The following is a 21,278-nucleotide window of genomic DNA, read 5'->3' as shown; positions in this document are numbered from 1 at the left end:
CGTCGTTAGGCGATGATGGTGTGCTCAGCCGCCACTTTCGTCATGCTTGGCCGCCCAGGTCCCCAGACCTCAGTGGGTGCGATTATTGGCTTTGGGGTTACCTGAAGTCGCAAGTGTATCGTGATCGACCGACATCTCTAGGGATGCTGAAAGACAACATCCGATGCCAATGCCTCACCATAACTCTGGACATGCTTTACAGTGCTGTTCACAACATTATTCCTCGACTACAGCTATTGTTGAGGAATGATGATGGACATACTGAGCATTTCCTGTAAAGAACATCATCTTTGCTTTGTCTTACTTTTTTATGCTAATTGTTGCTCTTCTCATCAGATGAAACGCCATCTCTCGGACATTTTTTGAACTTTCGTATTTTTTTGGTTCTGATAAAACCCCATGTCATTCCAAGCAAGTGTGTCATTTCGTACCTCTCTATCTACATTAGTCCGTGATTTATTCAGTTTCCAAATTTATACTGATTTTTTGATCACCCAGTATGTCTCCTTTAGAACGACAGTCCTTAAGAAATACAGTTTCGCTCGACTCTCACTTCAGTATCTAACCACGTTTTATGATTTTCCTGACACAAGTAGGAAGTATATCAAACATGAAGAAATCACAGCTGGTCAGGCCGACGTCATATCGTGGCGCAAGTTCGCAGGCGGCACAATAGGCACAGAGGTGCCAGTCTCCGGCCCCAGGTGGAGTCAGCGCTAAATTCGGCACTTCTTTTGGCTCCTCTAGTAGCGTTTCGCGGTACTGTGACGCGGGGATTTTAACATGTGCTGCATTAACTGCAGACAGTTTCTTGCAACCGAACCAAAAATTAATTACATAACTTCACGTTTCGAGGTGATAATTGCTACACGAGTGTCGTCCATTCTAGATGTCGTCTCGTCTCGTTATTCGAAAGCACGTATGTGTCCCGAAACATTCTCACGTGATAGGTCGGAATGATATAAGAGGGAGTGCTACTTGTATTTGATGTGCTGATTCTACTCAAATTATTACCACCACCTGTAAAACTCCGCCCCAGTTCACAGTCCTCATTAACAGAATTGCGTTCCGGTGAAGCGCTTCATTACTGGCTAGTAGAAAAGAAGCTGCAGTAACAGCAGCCCGGTAACAACCTTTGCAGGCAATCGCATTTGAGGCGCGCCTTCAGCCGGCAGCGTGAGCGGGAAGACTCCAGACACGCTGGTGTCGCATCTCGGAGCGTTCGTCGCCCGGCGTGCGCCAAGCGGTGCGTTTCAAAGAGGAAACGAATTAGTGCCGCTGCTCCGAAACGCCTGCGGCTGTAATTCCCCCACGATAGTCCGCGCGGAGACGAGCTCTCATTTTTAATAAAAATCCCTCTCCCGCCGCGCAAAAGCTACCACCTACTCCGCGTTTTAATTGGATGAACCCTCACAGAGAAACGAAACTGCCGGCGCCACCAACTATGTGGGTGTATATGTGTGTGTGTGGGCGTGTATGCGTGTGCGAAATGTAAGCTCGTTGCGTAAGCTGCGCGACAAAATAAAGAGTTCATGGCTGCCGGCGGCGTACGACGTGCAGAGGAGAGAAAACAGCTGCGTTTTGGTGGCTTCAACCGGTAACTTACAGTGAGTTGTTACGAGGGCGCCGCCATGAGTTCCGCACGTACAGATTCCGTGTATCAACACTGCGCATTTTATTATCACACGCTGTACGTTGGGGTATCTACAGGTTTAAGGTCCCATTTTTTACTATGCTTTCATGTGTTTGGTGCAGTCATGTAGTAACCATCCGGTTAAACGCTAGCCTTGTTACTTGGTTAAAACTTACCTAACATGTGCTCGTCTCAGTTGTTAAACTAATAAGGGAAATTAATAAGGCCATCTGAAAAGTTGTCACATTGTGATTTAACCCCACTGAGTGCCGCTCTCTTACTTAATCCGATTTCCAAACCGACATTCGATATATTTCAGATAGTTTGCTTCAGATGGAAACAGTTTCATTCGCCCTAACCTACATTATATATAACAACAGTTGGTTGAGAAGTAAATTGATTCAAATGGTTAAAATGGCTCTGAGCACTATGGGACTTAACTTCTGAGGTCATCAGTCCTCCAGAACTTAGAACTACTTAAACCTAACTAACCTAAGGACAGCATACACATCCATGCCCAAGGCAGGATTCGAACCTGCGACCGTAGCGGTAAGGCGGTTCCAGACTGTAGCGCCTAGAACCGCTCGGCCACCCGGCCGGCGAGAAGTTAATTAAGAGACATTTTCGATCACTACATAAAAGTGCTTGAAATTTCCCGTTCCTTCCCATATCAGTCAGTTTACTTTATTAGCGTTCTGCTTGTTTTTTACGTTGTGTTTGGTTCGTCATTTGTAAATTATCTTCAGCCTTTCTAACATGTATTGGGAGTCAGAACACCTGTTATTCTCAGAGACATGATAGGTTTCTCGACATAGTTTTCATGAAAGTAATCCTACAAATCCGCAAATCCGGATGTGAGAACACTGATTATCTCAATTTTTAAACTTATTTGTAAAGATTTTGTAGCAACTTTTGTAATCCGCGTCAGCAGGTCTAAATACCTCTATTGTGATAGCTAATTTTACTTCAAAGAATATCTTTTTAAATACTATTAGGTCGTTAACATATCGATAAATTAACATTGATTACTTTCTTAATATTTTGCTAAAACAAAATGTTATTTCAGGTCAGTAATACTCCGCACAAAAAGAGTTGTTTGATAAACATCATAGTAACTTTCATTTTGAATATTACGTTGAGATTTTCTACTGATTTCTGCTTTTATGTGTTCAGCTTTTTCCAATCCTCTTCCTACTCAGCTTGATAAATTGAATCTTTGAATAGAACTGGCAGTGCTGTTTGGATGCGCGGAATTATCTGTATAATTGGCCAACAGAACACCACCTTCTTTTTAAGTCGTCAGTGTCCTCACTGGTTTGATAGGCTTGCCACGAATTTCTCTACTGTGGCAGACTCTTCTTATCTGATGATTACTACTTGCAACCTACATTCTCAATTATTTGTTTGAGGTATTCCATTCTGTGTCTTCATCTACAGTTTTCATCCTCTCCAGCTCCAGAACTTATTCCCTGATGCCTTAATAGACGTCCTGTCGTCCTATTCCTTCTTCTTGTTAGTGTTTTCCACGTGTTCCTTGCTTGTCCGATTCGACGGAGAACCTCCTCATTCCTTACCTTAGAAGTCCCCCTACTTTTTAACATTCTTCTGTAACACCACTTCTTAACTGCTTCGACTCTTATCTTTTCCATTTTTTCGACTGTCAATGTATCAATACTATACAGTGCTGTGCTCCAAGCATACATTCTCAGAAATTTCTTCCTCAAATTAAGGTCTACGTTTGACACTAGCAGACTTCTCTTCGCCAGGAATGCCCTTTTTTCCTGCGCTGGTCTGCGTTTTATGTCTTCATTGTTTCACCCGGCATGAATTATTATGCTTCATAAGTTGCAGAATATGTTAACTTCGTGTACTCGATGTTCATCAATGTTGACATTAAGTTTCTAGCTATTCCCATTTCTGGTACTTCTCATTACTTTCGCATTTCCTTGGTTTACTCTTGGTTTTACTTCCACGTGCATTAGACTGTTCATTCCGTTCAACAGATGTTGTAATTCTTCATTTTCACTGACTGTGAAGACAGCAATGTTAAAAGCGAATCCCTTCACCTAAATTTTAATTTGACTCTTGAACCTTGCTTTTATTTCCATCTTGTCTTCTTCTGTATTTAGACTGAACCATGGTGGTGAATGAATGCATCCATGCCTTGTAACTTTTTTAACCCAAACACTTCGTTGTGTGTCTTCTCTCTACATCCTGCTCTCAATTTTCTCAGAATTTAGAACACCTTGCACGATTTCATAGTGACGATCGCATTTTCCAGGTAGACAAATCCTACGAAAGTTTTTTGATTTTACTTGAATCTTGCTTCCATTAGTCAGAACTGCCTCTTTTGTGTCCTTACCTTTCCTAAAGACAAACTGATCATCATCGCAAAGGTCCTTAGTTTTAATTTCCATTATTGTTTGTATTATTCTTGTTAGCAACTTGGATGCATGAGCTGTTAAGCTGATTGTGCGCTATTTCTCGAATATATCAGCTCTTTCTCTCTTAAGAATTGTGTGGATGATATTTTTCCGGAAATCTGATGTTATGTTCCCAGTCTCATGGATCCTACACATCAGCTCGAATAGTCATTTGGTTGCCAGTTCCGATGGAATGCTACCTGTCTCTTTTAGCTTGTTGAAGCTTAAGTCTTATAAAGGTCTTTTAAATACTGACTCTAATACTGGACTCACTATTTATTCTAAATCCAAAATCTTCTTCTGTCTCATCATCAGGTTAGTTGTCCCCCTTATAGAGACCGTCAGTGAGTTACTTCCAGCCATCCGCTCTCTCTTCTGCGATTAACAGTTGGATACCCAATGCACTTGTAATGTTGCCGCTCTTGCTTATCGAGACTTGCATGGGCCTATCCGTATACTGATTAAGTCCTTCCAACGACCGTTTGTTTTTTGATTTCCTCACATTTTCCCAGCAGCCATTTATCCATGGAATCCCTGCATTTCCTACTTGTTTCACTCCTAGGTGTTTCATTTTGCTGTATTTCTGTCTTTGCCTGAACTTCCTTGTACTTCCTTCTTTTGTCACTCACTTGAAGTATTATTTCTTTCTTTCGTTCTTAATTAAAGTATTTCCTCCGTTGCCTAAGGTTTCTTCGAAGTTACCTTTTTGATACCCGTGTTTGTTTTTCCAGCACCTGTGATTCCCTTTTACAAAGGTATCCACACCTCATCAACTGAACAGCTTGTTGTGGTATTCCTTATCGCAATACCCATATCCCTAGCTAACATCAATATCATCTCCTATTTCCTCAGTTCCTCAGTATCCCTCTTTCTTCCTCACTGATTCTTTCGTAGGAATCTCTTGAACGCCAGTCAACTCTTCACCATTACTAAATTGTGGTATGAGTCTGTTTCCGTTCCTGGGTACGTCTTCCAAGCCCGTATTTGATTTCGGAATCTTCCCACATCTCCTGGAATTTTCCACGTATATCTTCTCCTTTTGTGATTCTTGAACAGAGTGTTCTCTGTTACTTGAAGAGATTTGTCGCAGAACTCAATAAGCCTTTCTCCTCTCTTATTCCTACATCGCAGGCCATATTCTCCTGTCGCCCTTTTTTCTTATCCTTCCCCTAGAAACGCATTCGAATTCCCCATGATTGACAGCTTTTCGTCTCCCTTTACGTATCGCATTACCAGTTCGATATCCTCTTGTACTCTCTGTATCTCTTCATCTTCTGTTTGCGACATCGGTATGTATACCTCATATGTTGTTGTCAGCCTTGGCTTGCTGTCATTTCGGAAGAGAACAGCCCTGTCACTGAAATGTTCACCGTACTTCATGAAACGCCCGCTAAACCGCTATAAACAGACAAACACCAGTGAGAACTACAATGAAGAAAATGGCACTCAGAAGCCTCCAGGGCGGTCGGTCTGCCCTCGTTCACTTAGGTGACAGAGTTGGTGAGCCCAGCTACACTTGCCGCGCGGGATTAGCCGAGCGGTCAGGGGCGCTGCAGTCATGGACTGTGCGGCTGGTCCCGTAGGAAGTTCACGCCCTCCCTCAGTCATGGGTGTGTGTGTTGGTCTTTAGGATAATTTAGGTTAAGTAGTGTGTAAACTTAGGGACTGATGACCTTAGCAGTTAAGTCTCATAAGATTTCGCACACCTTTGAACTTTGAACCCAACTACACTAGATCTTTCGGAACCCAACCAGGGGACAGCCACTGACCGACCGACAAAACGACTTGCTTGCCACCAATCGGCACATGAGAGCTCAAACACCAAAAGTTACGAACATGATTATCCACAGTGAAATGAGTATTAAGTTGTCAAATCTACACACCGTGTTTGACAGCGACAACAGACGAGGAAAGGACACTGCTTGAAATTACGTTAGTGGCCAGGGCAGGTAACCGGAACACTAACGGCCGCAAGGCAGAAAATTCCTCTGGTACACTTGAATTTGAAACACGGTAATTCAGTTAACTTCAACCAAAAGGAACACTGCCTGAATTTACGTTAGTGTTCAGGGCAGGTAACCAAAACACTAACGGCCACAAGGCAGAAAATTCCACCGGTGCACTTGAGTGGCTCTGAGCACTATGGGACTAAACATCTGTGGTCATCCGTCCCCTAGAACTTAGAACTACTTAAACCTAACTAACCTAAGGACATCACACACATCCATGCCCGAGGCAGGATTCGAACCTGCGACCATAGCAGTCGCGCGGTTCCGGACTGAGCGCCTAGAACCCGCTAGACCACCGCGGCCGGGCGGTGCACTTGAATTGTAGTCAGCCAACATAGTTAATTGCACCGCATGGCGGCTAAATTTCAGCAATAGAAACACTCGGTGTTGCTCCCTGGAAAACGTTCCCAACAGCGAACCACCGAAACGAACCACATAACATGAATGGACGTCGCTTGGGTAGTTGAAAGCAACACTCAACTTTGACGTCCTGGGTCGGTGAACCACGAAGGTCGCAGAAGTCGGGCAGCTCCACAGATGCTCCGACACTGTGCAGGGACCGTCAGCGGACCCAGCGTGGATATGACTTCCCTGGTCCGCAGCAACCGACCGACCCGCCGCAGAGTGCCGACAACATCTAAAATAGTCGTCAGTGGAAATAACGACAACTACACACACAACGTGACAAACGCTTGCACGAATACCTGAACGATACCCAACAGTAACGATGCACACACGAAGACAAATCGGGATTTGATGCACACACACACAGCCGACTAATGAACAATCGGCAAGCCAAAACGCGTCGCCCTGTAGGATGACCGACCGGCGATCCACCAAGACCGTGGCCCGGCTCAAGTGATGCGTGGCGGCAATGGTCGGGCGATCCACGTCGACTCAGACCTCTGCTGCTCCAGCCCGACTGCACTAGTGCCACACTGCGACTCCCCAACTGGCATGTCCGGACTACGCTCCAGATGCCTTCCAACAACTCACTGGCAGCCCGAACTCGCGACCCTAACTCACTTACAACAGCCAAAGACCGGGAAGTAATAGCAGTCGAGCAAAGATACTACGAGAGGGGATATATCGATACGCGCTGCTAGCGCCGGTCACGGTGAGGCAAACCAGCAACTCAGTGACTGTAGTAATTTAAATTAACGTCGTGAGGTGGATGTACGTTAAAAACAGGATTTAAAATACATGATGGCGGGAACACGAGCTATGTAGACTCACTTCACACTCTGCCTTACCTTAACATTCGTGACGAATCCTACTCCCATTGTACCATTTCCTGCTGCTTTTCGTATTACACTGTATTTTTCGGATCGGGAACTATGCCTTCTTCCCACTTTATTTCACTGCCTCCACTATATCTATATTGAGCCTTAGCATTTCCTTTTTTCGACTTTCTAGTTTTCCTACTACATTCAAACTTTTGACATTCCATTCCACGACACGTAAAATGTTAGTTGTCAATTAAATATTCCGTATTTTTCTCATGGTCAAGTCCCCCTTGGCTGTTCCCTCCTGGAGATCCAAATTGGTGACCGTATTCATTTACGATAAATTTCCATTCCACGACATGTAAAACGTTAGTTGTCAATTGAATATTCCGTATTTTTCTCATGGTCAAGTCCCCCTTCGCTCTTCCCTCCTGGAGATCCAAACAGGTGACTGTATTCATTTACAAACCACATATCGTGCAGATACATTTCATGTATCTGTAAGCAGTTCCTTCCGTTGTCTTCTGCATCCTCACGCCTTTGGTCGTTACTAATTCATTTTCACCCCAACGGTAGGAGCGTGTCTGTACCTCTGTCCGGTTCTCCAACATACAAAGTCGTTGGCAATATGAGGGTGACCTCTTACGACGGAAGTCTTTGGTCACTGTTGCTAATTTTTTTCAAAACTAAAGCAGTGGGCCCCTAGCCCAGATCGTTTTGATTACCATACAAAGACACTCCCCTAGACCATTGGCTGAGGCTTTACAACTACATTAAACTTAAATGGATTCATAATTAACGTCTTAGCTCTGGGGAAGCAGGGTTTGTCTGACGCAACGGTATAGACGTCACAAGCCACTACAATAAGCAGTAGCCTCAGCTGAAGCAGGTAACTTGAACTTCTGCTGTTGTGGTGACAGGCTCAGGCATGTCACGATACCGTCGAGTGTAGCCAGAAGACTCTTTGGAAGCATCAAATGTAAAAATGTTTCCAAGACGACGTTGTATTGTTTTCCCCAAGGATGAAGATGGCAACACTGAGGCTGCGAATATGAGGTATATTGTGCTATCCTCAAGAAATTGAAAAAAAAAAAAAAACGATTTCAGCGTTGCGTCACCACAAAAATGCAAACGAATGTTTTTCCCCCCTTGGCAAAACAAGGCCTTGTACAATTCTGCGCACCTGAGAAGAGATCAAAAAACTTCATCGGACTGTTCTCCTCATGCAAAAAACAGCCCTGTTCTCGCGCCTTCCAAATTCGATCTGTCTGACCCAATGAAGGATGCACTCCGCGGGGAGCAGTAGCCTAAGTGGATGACAGGGAGGTTGTTGTTTCAGCAAGACGTTGGCTTCCACGTCGACTAGTAGAGTAATATCATGTGGGCTTATGTGCCCTCCCCGTAAGGTGGTTTAAGGCCGTCGCGTTTAACGGAGATTTATTTGAAAAACCGGGTTTTGTAGCAAAAAGTGTGGAGACTAATTTGGTGTATTGGAATCCGGAAAACTACTGCATTAAGATAAAAGATTATGTTGCATAATTTATTGAGCGCCTCTCTATTAAATCTAAGAGGGTTTTCAGTAGCTCGTAGTGTGTCGTTGGAACATTGGGTATTATCTTCAAAATTCGATATTTTTGGAAGAAGTTGAGGTGTGTGAATGTATATAAACTCAGTCTGTATCCGCAGCTGCAATGAGATATTCATTAACTATGGGCCATTCATTGCGTATTGTAAATGCTGTAGCTGTAACAGGGCTTTGCACGTGTACCACACGATACCGGGGACAATTACCTGCTGAAAAGTACAAGAGCAAAGTGTTATATTGCTAAATTCTCGAAGAAAGTTGTTTCCCTCTGAAACCTTAAACTGGGAGTTCAGGTAGTGTATCAGCGTACGGCGTAGAACTACTCTCAGATATTTCTGGAAGGAACAGTGTTCTACCTATTGTCTGTTGCATTTAAATATATCTGTTGGTAGCATGTTTGTTTTCCGGGTGAATACCCGAAACGAATGCTTTAGAGGCGTTCACAGAATTTGTTGCCTCATATGATCCTATAGTAGTCAGACATCTGTTCTATGCAACAGGGAGCGCTTGTTCATAGTCAGATATGGGCGTGTTATTAGTAATTGGTGATATGCACATTGCACATTGTATTAGAGGCTATACATTAATATAAATATAGAAAAGTATGGGCGACAGGCCATTGCCTAAACTCCTAGAGAGAAAAAAATCGGATAAATTTCTGTGTTGAAGAAGACATAAAAACAGTTCTATAAATCGGTATTTTACACTCGTTTGATATTGTTTCCTCAGGAGTGTCTGATAGTGTATTGTATTACGTGTATCCGATAAGTCAATGTACTCGGTTTCTGTCTTATTTTTGTTTGCAAACCTTTACTGACCTACATTGGGAAAAGTAGTGCATCGATTTTAGGAGATAGCATCTCTATTTTCATTTTCCAGCACAGATGCGTTTTACAAAATTTAATTTTGGTGCGAGGATGTGACCTGACAACAGATGCCACTAAATAGTAAATAGGAAATTGGAATCAGCGGCAACAGAAGTAATTGTATCCTCGATTACACTTTAGATATCCTGTATGAATTTCCACGCACAACACTTGGCTTAAGACTGTTTCTAAAGGCGGCCCCATTCCCGTCGACACATGTTTGTTGTAGCAGATGTGGAATCAGTACCGATCCGAACAAGCTCCCCAGGCCACGCCAGTAGTGCGTGTGCGTGTGTGTCCGTGTCAGGGTGCGTGCGTGAGTGCGTGTTCGTATGTGTGTGTGTGTGTGTGTGAGTGTGTGTGCCAAACGAGGCGCAGTTCCGGTGGGCCACAGCCCTAGGCTCTGGGCCTTCACCCTTTGAGGGGAAACCCCTTCCAGAGTTGCAGAATCGCCGGCGGCTGCAGAGGACACGGTTGTGTTTGCACACCCTCTGGCTGCGTCTGCGGTCGCTCTGACGGTACAAAGACGTCGCTATCAACGTTGATCTCCTCTCTGTAGTTCGCCAGATGGCTTGGTCTTGTCTCTTGCTGCAAAGCCACAACGTAGTACAACTTCTTCTACAGTGTGAGACCTGTTTGATACGTAAGATAAAAAAGCGAGTAGACGTTTCTTAGAAAAACCAAATTATTTATATGTCGACGTTGTCTGCATCCGTGACAGTAAGCAGCTGGAAAAAGTAGATTCTGTCGAACTCTACAAAATACAAAACATAGCGGAAGCCATATTCCCAATGATGCAAATGTTTTCCCCACAAAACCAACTTCCCATATTGGGGTATTGGAAGACGTCACTTCGATCAAAAGTACAGAATAAGGTAGATGAAGGACTGATTCGAATTCTTGCAGTTCTGCTATTTGACCGCTATAATGTAGGATGGCATAGAGTCCTCGTGAACGGAAATTTTCGGTGGTCCTATCCCTGCAGCTTGTCCAATTCACATCTGTAACATTCCTACAGTGAAAGATAACATTTTTCAACTATTGATAAGCTCTTTTCCAGTATTCTGTATTAGACCTAGGGAAGTAAATACCGTATACTTACATTCATTGGTCCTCTGCTTGACAATTGACAAAAAGGACTCTGCCGTTTCGTTTTTCTTTCTGACACATGTGTCCATTATTTATACTGCTACTTCAACAGGGGAATATAAATACGTCTCCATGTTTCGCTGACGTTAATAATTCACTGCAAAAGTGCCTGCAGATTACCATCACATTCTGCCGACTCTTTTTTCGATTAACGGTCAGGAATGAGGTATGTGTTTGTAACGCCGGAAATGCATATCCTCCTATTTCCATCTATTGTACTATTATTTTCCTTGCTTTGCTACCTCAAGATATGACATTTCTGTCTCTTTGTATATTGTAATTGTTTTACTATTTGTATATTTATGCATTTATGTCGATGTATAATTGGTTTGTTTCGTAAATATTATTTGTATTTTTACGCTGGGTCTTGCCTAGGGAAAACTGCTATCGAACGATTACGTCGATAGGTCGTGTGAAGAATCAAAGTGTGTAGGATCTTTGGTAGTGTTAACTCTGCCGCGTGGAGCGCGGGCTGAGCAGAAGGAGTGTGGCGGGAGTAGCGGGTGGAGCAGGTGTGTTGTGTGAAGCTCCCGCGAGTTGCCGCGCTTTCGGGGTTTGGCAGCATGTAATTGCGCTCGACTTGCGATGATAGTTTCTGACATGGTGTCGCGGACGGGAAGCATTAGCTGGCGTACATCAAGAGCCCGTTTCGCCTGGTGACCGTGTCGAGAAGAAGGCGCGCCAACATCCAGCATCTGCAACAGCGACGGCCGACAATGTGTGACTGTCGCCACCTCCTCGAACGACGGCTTCAAACCTTCAATCAACCAACAAGGAAGACTGGAAGCACGTAAAGTTTTAGAACTGTATGGCAGACCTCAGCTTATAAAATTGCTCCATTTTCGTCACTATAATTACAGCAACTTAGCATGAACGTTTGTTGCTCATTGTCCCAATTGCATTACCAAGCAGAGTCCCTTCCTTTTCCGAAATGAACCCGAGTGTCGTTGAAATTTAAACGCCAGCACTAAAGTAATATAGCTAATTCTATTTCACTGCTTTAATGGCTACAATATTCAGATTACACAAGCACAAATTAAGAGTGCGAGTTTTGTTACCATATTTTAGCTTACCTGTGACTGCAGCTCAGCTTGGTACGTACTAAATTTTACTATTGTTAATTGTTCAGAATCATTTAATTCAGGCTCAAAGTTAAATCTCTTCTTTCTAAATTGCGTAGATTCAAGTAGCTTTTGAAATGATTGTTGAGGTAGTCCAAGACTAACCGTATTTTACTGAATTTCGATGTGCTTCGGAAAGAAAGCTCACTATTAACTTCAGTCACTAAATTAACTTTCGATTTTCCGGTTTTATTAATTCTTTTGCTAAATTAAGTCAGGGTGTAGCGAAATTTATTACTTCTGACAAACTTTCAGTTTTCACACTATGCGTGTCAACCTTCAGTTGCCACGCTTCTAGTGCTAATTATATGTGTAATAACCTTTCTTTTTCAGTTACTATAGTAATTGTCCTTAGGACTGGCGACCGTGATTTCCCCCAAATCTCAAATACCTAATTACCGCTAGTTATTTGTTAACGTAACGGCTGCACATTTACTTTCTTTATTAACTTTACCCCTTTTCAAAATTAATTTCCACCAGTTTCATTAGCACATTTCCTTTCATTTAGATGTAACCCTTTCCTCCCTCTTTACCGACAGGTTAACTTCGGTGACGATTGCTTTTCCAAAACTCCCATTAGGTACACGCGGTTTCATTTTTCACTGTCATTAAGGTCGGTAAGTGAGGGGGAGGTTACATGTTATTCAAGAACTGTGATTCATTTTAGAAGCAATTAATTTTATAAATACATTATTAACAAAATGTTATGACTGCAAAACATCGCCAGACTTTTAAAAATCGTGAAGTAAGAGAAACTGCGAACTGTATAACTTTCTTGGAATTACCGTCTCACAACAATTTTCATTTACCCACTGTTTATTATTCTTTTAGGCGTACGTTTACTGCTGTTCTAATCCCGATGTTACCTCTTTCAACTACAATTTGGGTGGAGCACAGCCGTATAACGATTGTTAGTGGTTACTGTGAGAGTGATTGCCAAACATGTAAAGGAAAAACTTTTTAAATACCTCAGCTGAGGCTTATGTCGGAGCCTCGTTAAAAGATACTTATAACTCCATGGAGATACCCAGTACCGCCTTACAGGGCAAACATTAACGAGCATTATATCACTGTACTACTCGACAGAATACTGTATAATTGCAGAGTCGTCCCATTGGAAATAAAAGCTGACCCTACAATGTAATAAAACATTTTCACACTACCACACTGACAAGCTGCACAGGAAAAAAAAACGTGTTTTAATGAACTGACGAAACAGGCTCGCTTTATCTGTGGGTGCAGAACAACAGACCATTTGCAAGTTTTGAGGGAACACACAGAATGCAACAGTCAGTATGACCTTCACCTGGAATTGACAGATTTTGAAAAATGGCTGCTGTGTCCTCCGAACAAGACACATTCAGGGAAAAAGCACCACAGGCGCAAACATGCGAGCTGATGCCAGTGCCATAGAGATTCGGCACTTGGGCGACTTCCACCAGCGCCACGACCGGCGCTGGGGATAAAGATATCGACTTCGCCTCGGGCAGTTGCCGGCCGAGTACTATCCGTCAATGACAGGGCGACAGCGGACAGAAGCCTACTCGGAATATAGAAGATCAGCTCCCACGCACTTTATTATAGATCATCGTCCACGGCTGATTTACACAGGGAAGGTCGTTTAGTGAACTCTTAGCAGGAAACAGACAGTTGCAAATTGCATTTGCTATGAACTGTGAATTTTACCTACGATTGCTGAGAATTTTTCCGGGTTGTATGACCGTGGTCCATGGAACTCTTCAATCCCTGGCGTTTCGTCCAAGGCTACGTTGGACATCTCCGGAGGTGCTCCTGGTCCTGCTGAGTCTTGCCGAGTGACGAGTCGGACGTCGAAGAGCGGCCTACGATTATTTGCACTTAGACTTTGATGGCCTATTTGTGTTATATTACATGCAGTGTTGCAGGCTTCATTATACAACACGTCACAGAGAGAAGTAAACCTTAAAACTGATTTTTGTTACTAATTAACTGGAGTTTTGTAGAACCTTCTTTCTCTTATCCTGTACCTTACCCTGGGGCATAGCTGGGAGAAATTTTATTAGCGGCGTACGGCACCAGAAGCCGTTACACGAACTCACAAACTCGGCCTACCGTAACAACAGTGGCATTTCGGCCTGCACAGCAGTAGCGACGAGGCCTTTACTAAACTGGTGACAAGAGTTTATAACTGATATTGCACTAAAATTATACTGGCAGCCCTTGAGAAACGAATTATTAATTCGACCTACGCTAGTAACTGTAGAATGTGTACATCAACATCTACGTCAACGTCTACACACGTGTTTCGCAAGTCACATGTGACACGTGGCGAAGGGCCTCTTGTTCCACTACCAGTCATTTCTTTTCATGTTCCACCAGAAAACAGAGAGAGAGGGGGAATGACTATCGTCTATGTGCCAGTCATCAGCCCTGATTTCTAGTCTTCGTAGTCCTTATGCTCAAATGGTTCAAATAGCTCTGAGCACTATGGGACTTAACATCTGAGGACATCAGTTCCCTAGAACTTAGAACTATTTAAATCTAACTAACCTAAGGACATCACACACATCCATGCCAGAGGCAGAATTCGAACCTGCGACCGTAGCAGTCGCGCGGTTCCAGTCTAAGGCGCATAGAACTATTCGGCCACACCGGCCGGCCTTATGCGAAATGTTTGTTGGCGTCTTTAGAAACGTTCTACAGTGAGCTGCAAATTCCAGTTCTCGATGTCTACCATTCGACCAGCTTTACGGTCCTTTGGTATTCTTTTCATATCTTATCACTTGTCAACGTAACACACAGATATTTAATCGAGTGCTTCGCGAATTATTAATTCGACCTACGCTGGTAACTGTAGAATGTGTACATCAACATCTACGTCAACGTCTACACACGTGTTTCGCAAGTCACATGTGACACGTGGCGAAGGGCCTCTTGTTCCACTACCCGTCATTTCCTTTCATGTTCCACCAGAAAACAGAGAGAGAGGGGGAATGACTATCGTCTATGTGCCAGTCATCAGCCCTGATTCCTAGTCTTCGTAGTCCTTATGCTCAAATGGTTCATATGGCTCTGAGCACTATGGGACTTAACATCTGAGGACATCAGTTCCCTAGAACTTAGAACTATTTAACTCTAACTAACCTAAGGACATCACACACATCCATGCCAGAGGCAGAATTCGAACCTGCGACCGTAGCAGTCGCGCGGTTCCAGTCTAAGGCGCATAGAACTATTCGGCCACACCGGCCGGCCTTATACGAAATGTTTGTTGACGTCTTTAGAAACGTTCTACAGTGAGCTGCAAATTCCAGTTCTCCATGTCTACCATTCGACCAGCTTTACGGTCCTTTGGTATTTTTTTCATATCTTATCACTTGGCAACGTAACACACAGATATTTAATCGAGTGCTTCGCGAATTATTAATTCGACCTACGCTGGTAACTGTAGAATGTGTACATCAACATCTACGTCAACGTCTACACACGTGTTTCGCAAGTCACATGTGACACGTGGCGAAGGGCCTCTTGTTCCACTACCCGTCATTTCCTTTCATGTTCCACCAGAAAACAGAGAGAGAGGGGGAATGACTATCGTCTATGTGCCAGTCATCAGCCCTGATTCCTAGTCTTCGTAGTCCTTATGCTCAAATGGTTCATATGGCTCTGAGCACTATGGGACTTAACATCTGAGGACATCAGTTCCCTAGAACTTAGAACTATTTAACTCTAACTAACCTAAGGACATCACACACATCCATGCCAGAGGCAGAATTCGAACCTGCGACCGTAGCAGTCGCGCGGTTCCAGTCTAAGGCGCATAGAACTATTCGGCCACACCGGCCGGCCTTATACGAAATGTTTGTTGACGTCTTTAGAAACGTTCTACAGTGAGCTGCAAATTCCAGTTCTCCATGTCTACCATTCGACCAGCTTTACGGTCCTTTGGTATTTTTTTCATATCTTATCACTTGGCAACGTAACACACAGATATTTAATCGAGTGTTTCGCGAAGAGATCGTCGTCGTCCCTCCAGGGGTTCATGTTTGAGTTCACGAAGCATCTCTGTAATACTCGGGTGTTGATAGAACCTACCGTAACAAATCTCGCAGGTGGGTGTTCCACTCGGACAGTGGTCAAGAATGGGTCCTTTAAGATGACCTATACTTTCCAAAAAAATTATCAATTGAAGACATCAAGTCTCAAAATAAATCCGTGATGATATTGTGGCAACTTTTTGTACAGGCCTTTCTTGATCACATAAACTTTCACATTTCACTACTGCCATCTTCAGGTCAATATGTAGGTTTCAACGACAAATTATACATTTACGTGCGTAGTTAGTACTATGTACTTACATGTATAATTTGGGTTTGATACCTACATCTGAACATTTTGTGACTGAAGACGGCAATAGCCGAAACCGGTAATACAGAGAGTAAAAGTATTTTTGATCAAGATGGACCTGTAAAATAGTTTGCAAAAATTTTCCCAATAAACTGGAGTCTACTATTCGACCGTCCTTACGTATTCATTTCATTTCTTATCACATAGCAACGTTACACCTAGATATTTACTGAAGTGACCGTTTCAGGCAGCTCGCCAACACTCTCGTATTCGAACTCTACGGGATTGTTATTCGTACTCATCTGCACGACCTTACATTTTTCTACCGAGCAGAAATGTTATACTTCTGTAGGTTCCATACCTCGCTAAATATTTCGGATCTCCCTACTTCAAGTTCCAGACAGCTGTCGGTTCCGAAGATAATTTGAGAGTGACAACTTTCTTTGATTCACTCTCTGCTTATAAATTGGCGAGTATTCATCAGAGAACCACAAACTACCGCCTAGCCTTAAAAAGCTCCATTTGCACTCAACAAGTTCTCTGATACTCTAGCAGCTGCTTCCTTAGTGTATGGCAGCCCTGGCCTTTGAAGGGGAGTCCTACAATTCTCCAGCCCACAGCGCAGGCTTTGGAATCTGTTGTCAAGACGGTGAAGGAATCGACGGAGCCTTTGGCTGAGGCCCTACACTTCGCTCGAAACCAAATGTGCTGCTGCCCTAGGAAGAGGAGCTGGTCGACCACGGTCAACTGCAGCATCAGACGACGGCTACAAGATGCAACCGGGAATCAAAGCGCGTAATTGCGGGCACAATGAACAGGATTACAATCACCCAGTCCCACCCTCCACAATAGCACTGCGACTGCACGGTAGTGATTTCTTTGTCCGACGACCCGTACGTTGTGTTTTCGTTGATATGCGTACATCGGCGGCACCGGTTACGATAAAACCATGAGCATGGGCACTAACGAGGGGTGAGGTTGTGTGGTATTCTCGAATGAGAGCAGATTCTGCATGAGTAGTTATTCTGCAACCAGAAACACTAATGTGGTCCACGTGTTATCGTGTCGGGAGACATATCACTTCATGGGCCCTCGAACATCCATGTCTCTCAACACGGAACATTCACCGATCGACATTGTTGTGGCACAGTACGCCTGTCACTTGTGCGTCTTTTCAAGGGTGCATTCGGCCCTGACTATACTTCGGGGTGGTTCGAAAATCCACCTTACTATCCTACGTTTCTTAAATTGACCCTAGGAGATATCACACTGAAGGAATCTCAGTTAAATCCCCTGATAATCCTACATTTGATATCTGATAAGCTCTAGCAAGTCTCCTTGTATCTTGTTGGATGCGGTTTTGAGTTAAAGATCAGTTACACACACCTATTCAGAGATTGCACATACAAAAATCAAAGAATAATTGTTAACTGCAAAACTCATGTAATTAATAATTTGACTCAATGCTAAAGAAACCAGTCAGCGTAAATTATTCTTACTTCGACCATAATACATTATCAAAATCACATCACAACTTCTCGGTACAAGGAAAAATAAGGGAATTCTGCTGTATCTCAAGAAATATATTTTCCGTAATATAATGTGCTGAACGGAATGAACAGTCTAATGAGTGCACAGTATGGTTTGAGAGTAAATCGGAGAAAGACGAAGGTAATGAGAAGTAGTAGAAATGAGAACAGCGAGAAACTTAACATCAGGATTGATGGTCACGAAGTCAATGAAGTTAAAGAATTCTGCTACCTAGGCAGTATAATAACCAATGACGGACGGAGCAAGGAGGACATCAAAAGCAGACTCGCTATGGCATAAAAGGCATTTCTGGCCAAGAGAAGTCTACTAATATCAAATACCGGCCTTAATTTGAGGAAGAAATTTCTGAGGATGTACTTCTGGAGTACAGCATTGTATGGTAGTGAAACATGGACTGTGGGAAAACCGGAACAGAAGAGAATCGAAGCATTTGAGATGTGGTGCTATAGACGAATGTTGAAAATTAGGTGGACTCTTAAGGTAAGGAATGAGGAGGTTCTACGCAGAATCGGAGAGGAAAGGAATATGTGGAAAACACTGATAAGGAGAAGGGACAGGATGTTAGGACATCTGCTAAGACATCAGGGAATCACTTCCATGGTACTAGAGGGAGCTGTAGAGGGCAAAAACTGTAGAGGAAGACAGAGATTGGAATACGTCAAGCAAATAATTGAGGACGTAGGTTGCAAGTGCTACTCTGAGATGAAGAGGTTAGGACAGGAAAGGAATTCGTGGCGGGACGCATCAAACCAGTCAGTAGACTGATGGAAAAAAAAATAATAATACAATCACTGCTCCGTTGTATTCTTATGTAAATTTAAGTCAAGATCAGTTTTTATTCAAGCTACTTAAAGAAGCCTTGCTCTGACGTATAGATACTGTCTCTATACGATTCAATTTATAACTGATAAATAACACAAACAATTGCATTCACGGTCAGGTGCTCCTTGGCTAGTGTCCCTAGCGTCAGTTTATTCGTACGTAACATATATATTTTGTAAAAAGAATGTGATACGACAGTTATTAGTGTCATATACACAAAGAGCTAACAGAAAGGTAAAGTACATACAATTAAACCACGACAAAAGATCTTTGTTTTTGGTGTATAAAATTAATAACATTATCATTGTTGAGCTTCTGCTGCTGCTGACCGTGAAGCTGACTAGACTCTCGTATTGTCTTGGGTATCATCCTTTGTTTAAGAAATTAATAGTATTGAAGTAAAAACCCACATTTTAATATCTGTCGTGTTAATGATTTAAAGTTTCTTTCCCAGTCAGTACAATGATTTCCTGAGTAAATGTAAATATGGCCATATTTCATGAATGAGACCGATTCGTAATTTTAGCGAATCGTTGTTCTACTTTCGAAACAGAACATGGCATATTTCGTAAGAGAAATCCGATGGCCTTTCAGATTAAATTCACTTCTACAGTTTATTATTTGGCAACCGCGTGAGTACGCAATTTCAAAACCAGATGATGAGCCTAGTTAAGAATATGAATATTCACTAAAATAATTTAAAGTAGATAAAGGCTTTATTAAGATAATTAAAAGCTCGTACAAGCCATTAGCACATCAGCTTGTAGCAAAAGCAGAAGGGAACATAATTTTTTTATCCATTGTTTCACTAACTACCTCAGCATGAATTTGAATTAGAAAAGATTCGAATCTATAGATCTTGTGGCATACGAGCCAAACAATAGATGTATTATAACCTAGCTGTCCTACCGCACGCTGTGGACGGCCAGCTACTGTAAGTCCGCCGACCACATCGAGAACAGCGTGCTCCGTGTAAGTGATAACATTTTCGCCGATACTGGTATACATAAAATTCCCCCTACCTCTAGTCCGTTGACTTCTCATCGGTAATGTTTATTAACACCCTGATGACTCGTCCGAGTATTTGTCAGTTAAAGTAAATCTTGACGGGCACAATAGGCAATGTGTTACACAAGGTGTGGCCACATCGAACAGCGGAGGTGCAGGAGCTTCTGGAACAGGAGGGTATTCAGTGAATGAGCTGGTCTGTCTGTTACCCCGACTTAAACCGTTTCAAGTGATATTGCGGTGCGTAGGGAGACGTATTGCAGTATGCCCATTTGCACCATCCATCAGTTGTCGTAAAGAGTGGGACGCCATACCCCAAGAACTTCAAATTAATCCTGTGGCTAGCATAAGAGCATGTTACAGAGCATGCATTATCGCCCGTGGTGATCGCACATCTCACTAACCACCGTGTACCGCCTTTCGTTATGTCCACGGAATGATCACCAATCACGGTGGTTTCATTGTAATGAATATCTTTGAATAAAGGTCTCTTTTTCTGTTAACCTCGCTGCGTTTTTCTGTTGGTTACTTTCTGTACTATACCACAGATGTTCTTTCTACATATGGTCCAAGTTTCATCGAGCTATGTTACTCGGCGGTGAGACATCATGGGAAATTCAGTTTCGCCGTTCAGTTCAGGACACCAGTCATTGTACTTAGTGCTATAAACGAAGATGAACTAAACTGTGGTTTGCTTCTTGACCTGTCTAATGTCTTTCAACTGTCAAATCATGACGTGCGCCTTAGGAAATGATACAAATATTGTATCTATGTCGTTGCTTAACATATATGTCTTTACTACAGTGGTTTCCATTAACTTCTGCAAGCTGAAGCCGTTAATCATTGGTGATTTTCCGCCTTTAGAGATACTTTCCCACTCAAGGACAAGAGAATGCTCTGAAGTCTGTCCGCTCGTCCACCCACTTTCACAAGCCCATTGGCCAAATGAGAGTGTCTTCTTATGCCGGAATGTCCGCCCCGACAGCTGAGTGGTCAGCGTGACGCATTGTCGTCCTACGGGCCCGAATTTGATTCCCGTCTCGGTCGGGAATTTTCTCCGTTCAGGGACTGTGTGTTGTGTTGTCTTCATTATCATTTCAGCCGCATCCGGCGCGTAGGTCGCCCAATATGGCGTCGAATGTAATTAGACCTGCACCAAGGCGGCCGGACCTGCCCCGCAAGGGGCCTCGCTGCCGATGACGCCAAACGCTCATTTCATTTTACGCTGGAATTCTTTGGCCGCCATTGCTGATGACTTTTGTTCAAAATCCAAGGGGTAGCGAGGTTCGAATCCACGACCGAGGACATTTGATTACTAATCAATGGAACTATCTGTTTTTTTAATATATATGAATTTATTCATCTACTGGTATCAAAAAAAATTTACGTAGACTTAAATGGCAACATTTAAATTAGATGTGTAAATGGTAAGAACTTTTCTCTTTTCAATTTACTGTTAAGGATTTCTTATTTTTCGAGCTTCAAGTGTTGTTTCAGTTTATATATAGACTCCCTCCCTCGATGAAGATGTAGTTTATGAAAGATATATATGAACGATG

This window comes from Schistocerca cancellata, chromosome 7, assembly GCF_023864275.1.
Source record: "Schistocerca cancellata isolate TAMUIC-IGC-003103 chromosome 7, iqSchCanc2.1, whole genome shotgun sequence".
In the NCBI taxonomy this organism is placed as follows: Eukaryota; Metazoa; Arthropoda; class Insecta; order Orthoptera; family Acrididae; genus Schistocerca; species Schistocerca cancellata.
Note: the sequence above shows the minus strand (reverse complement) of the source record.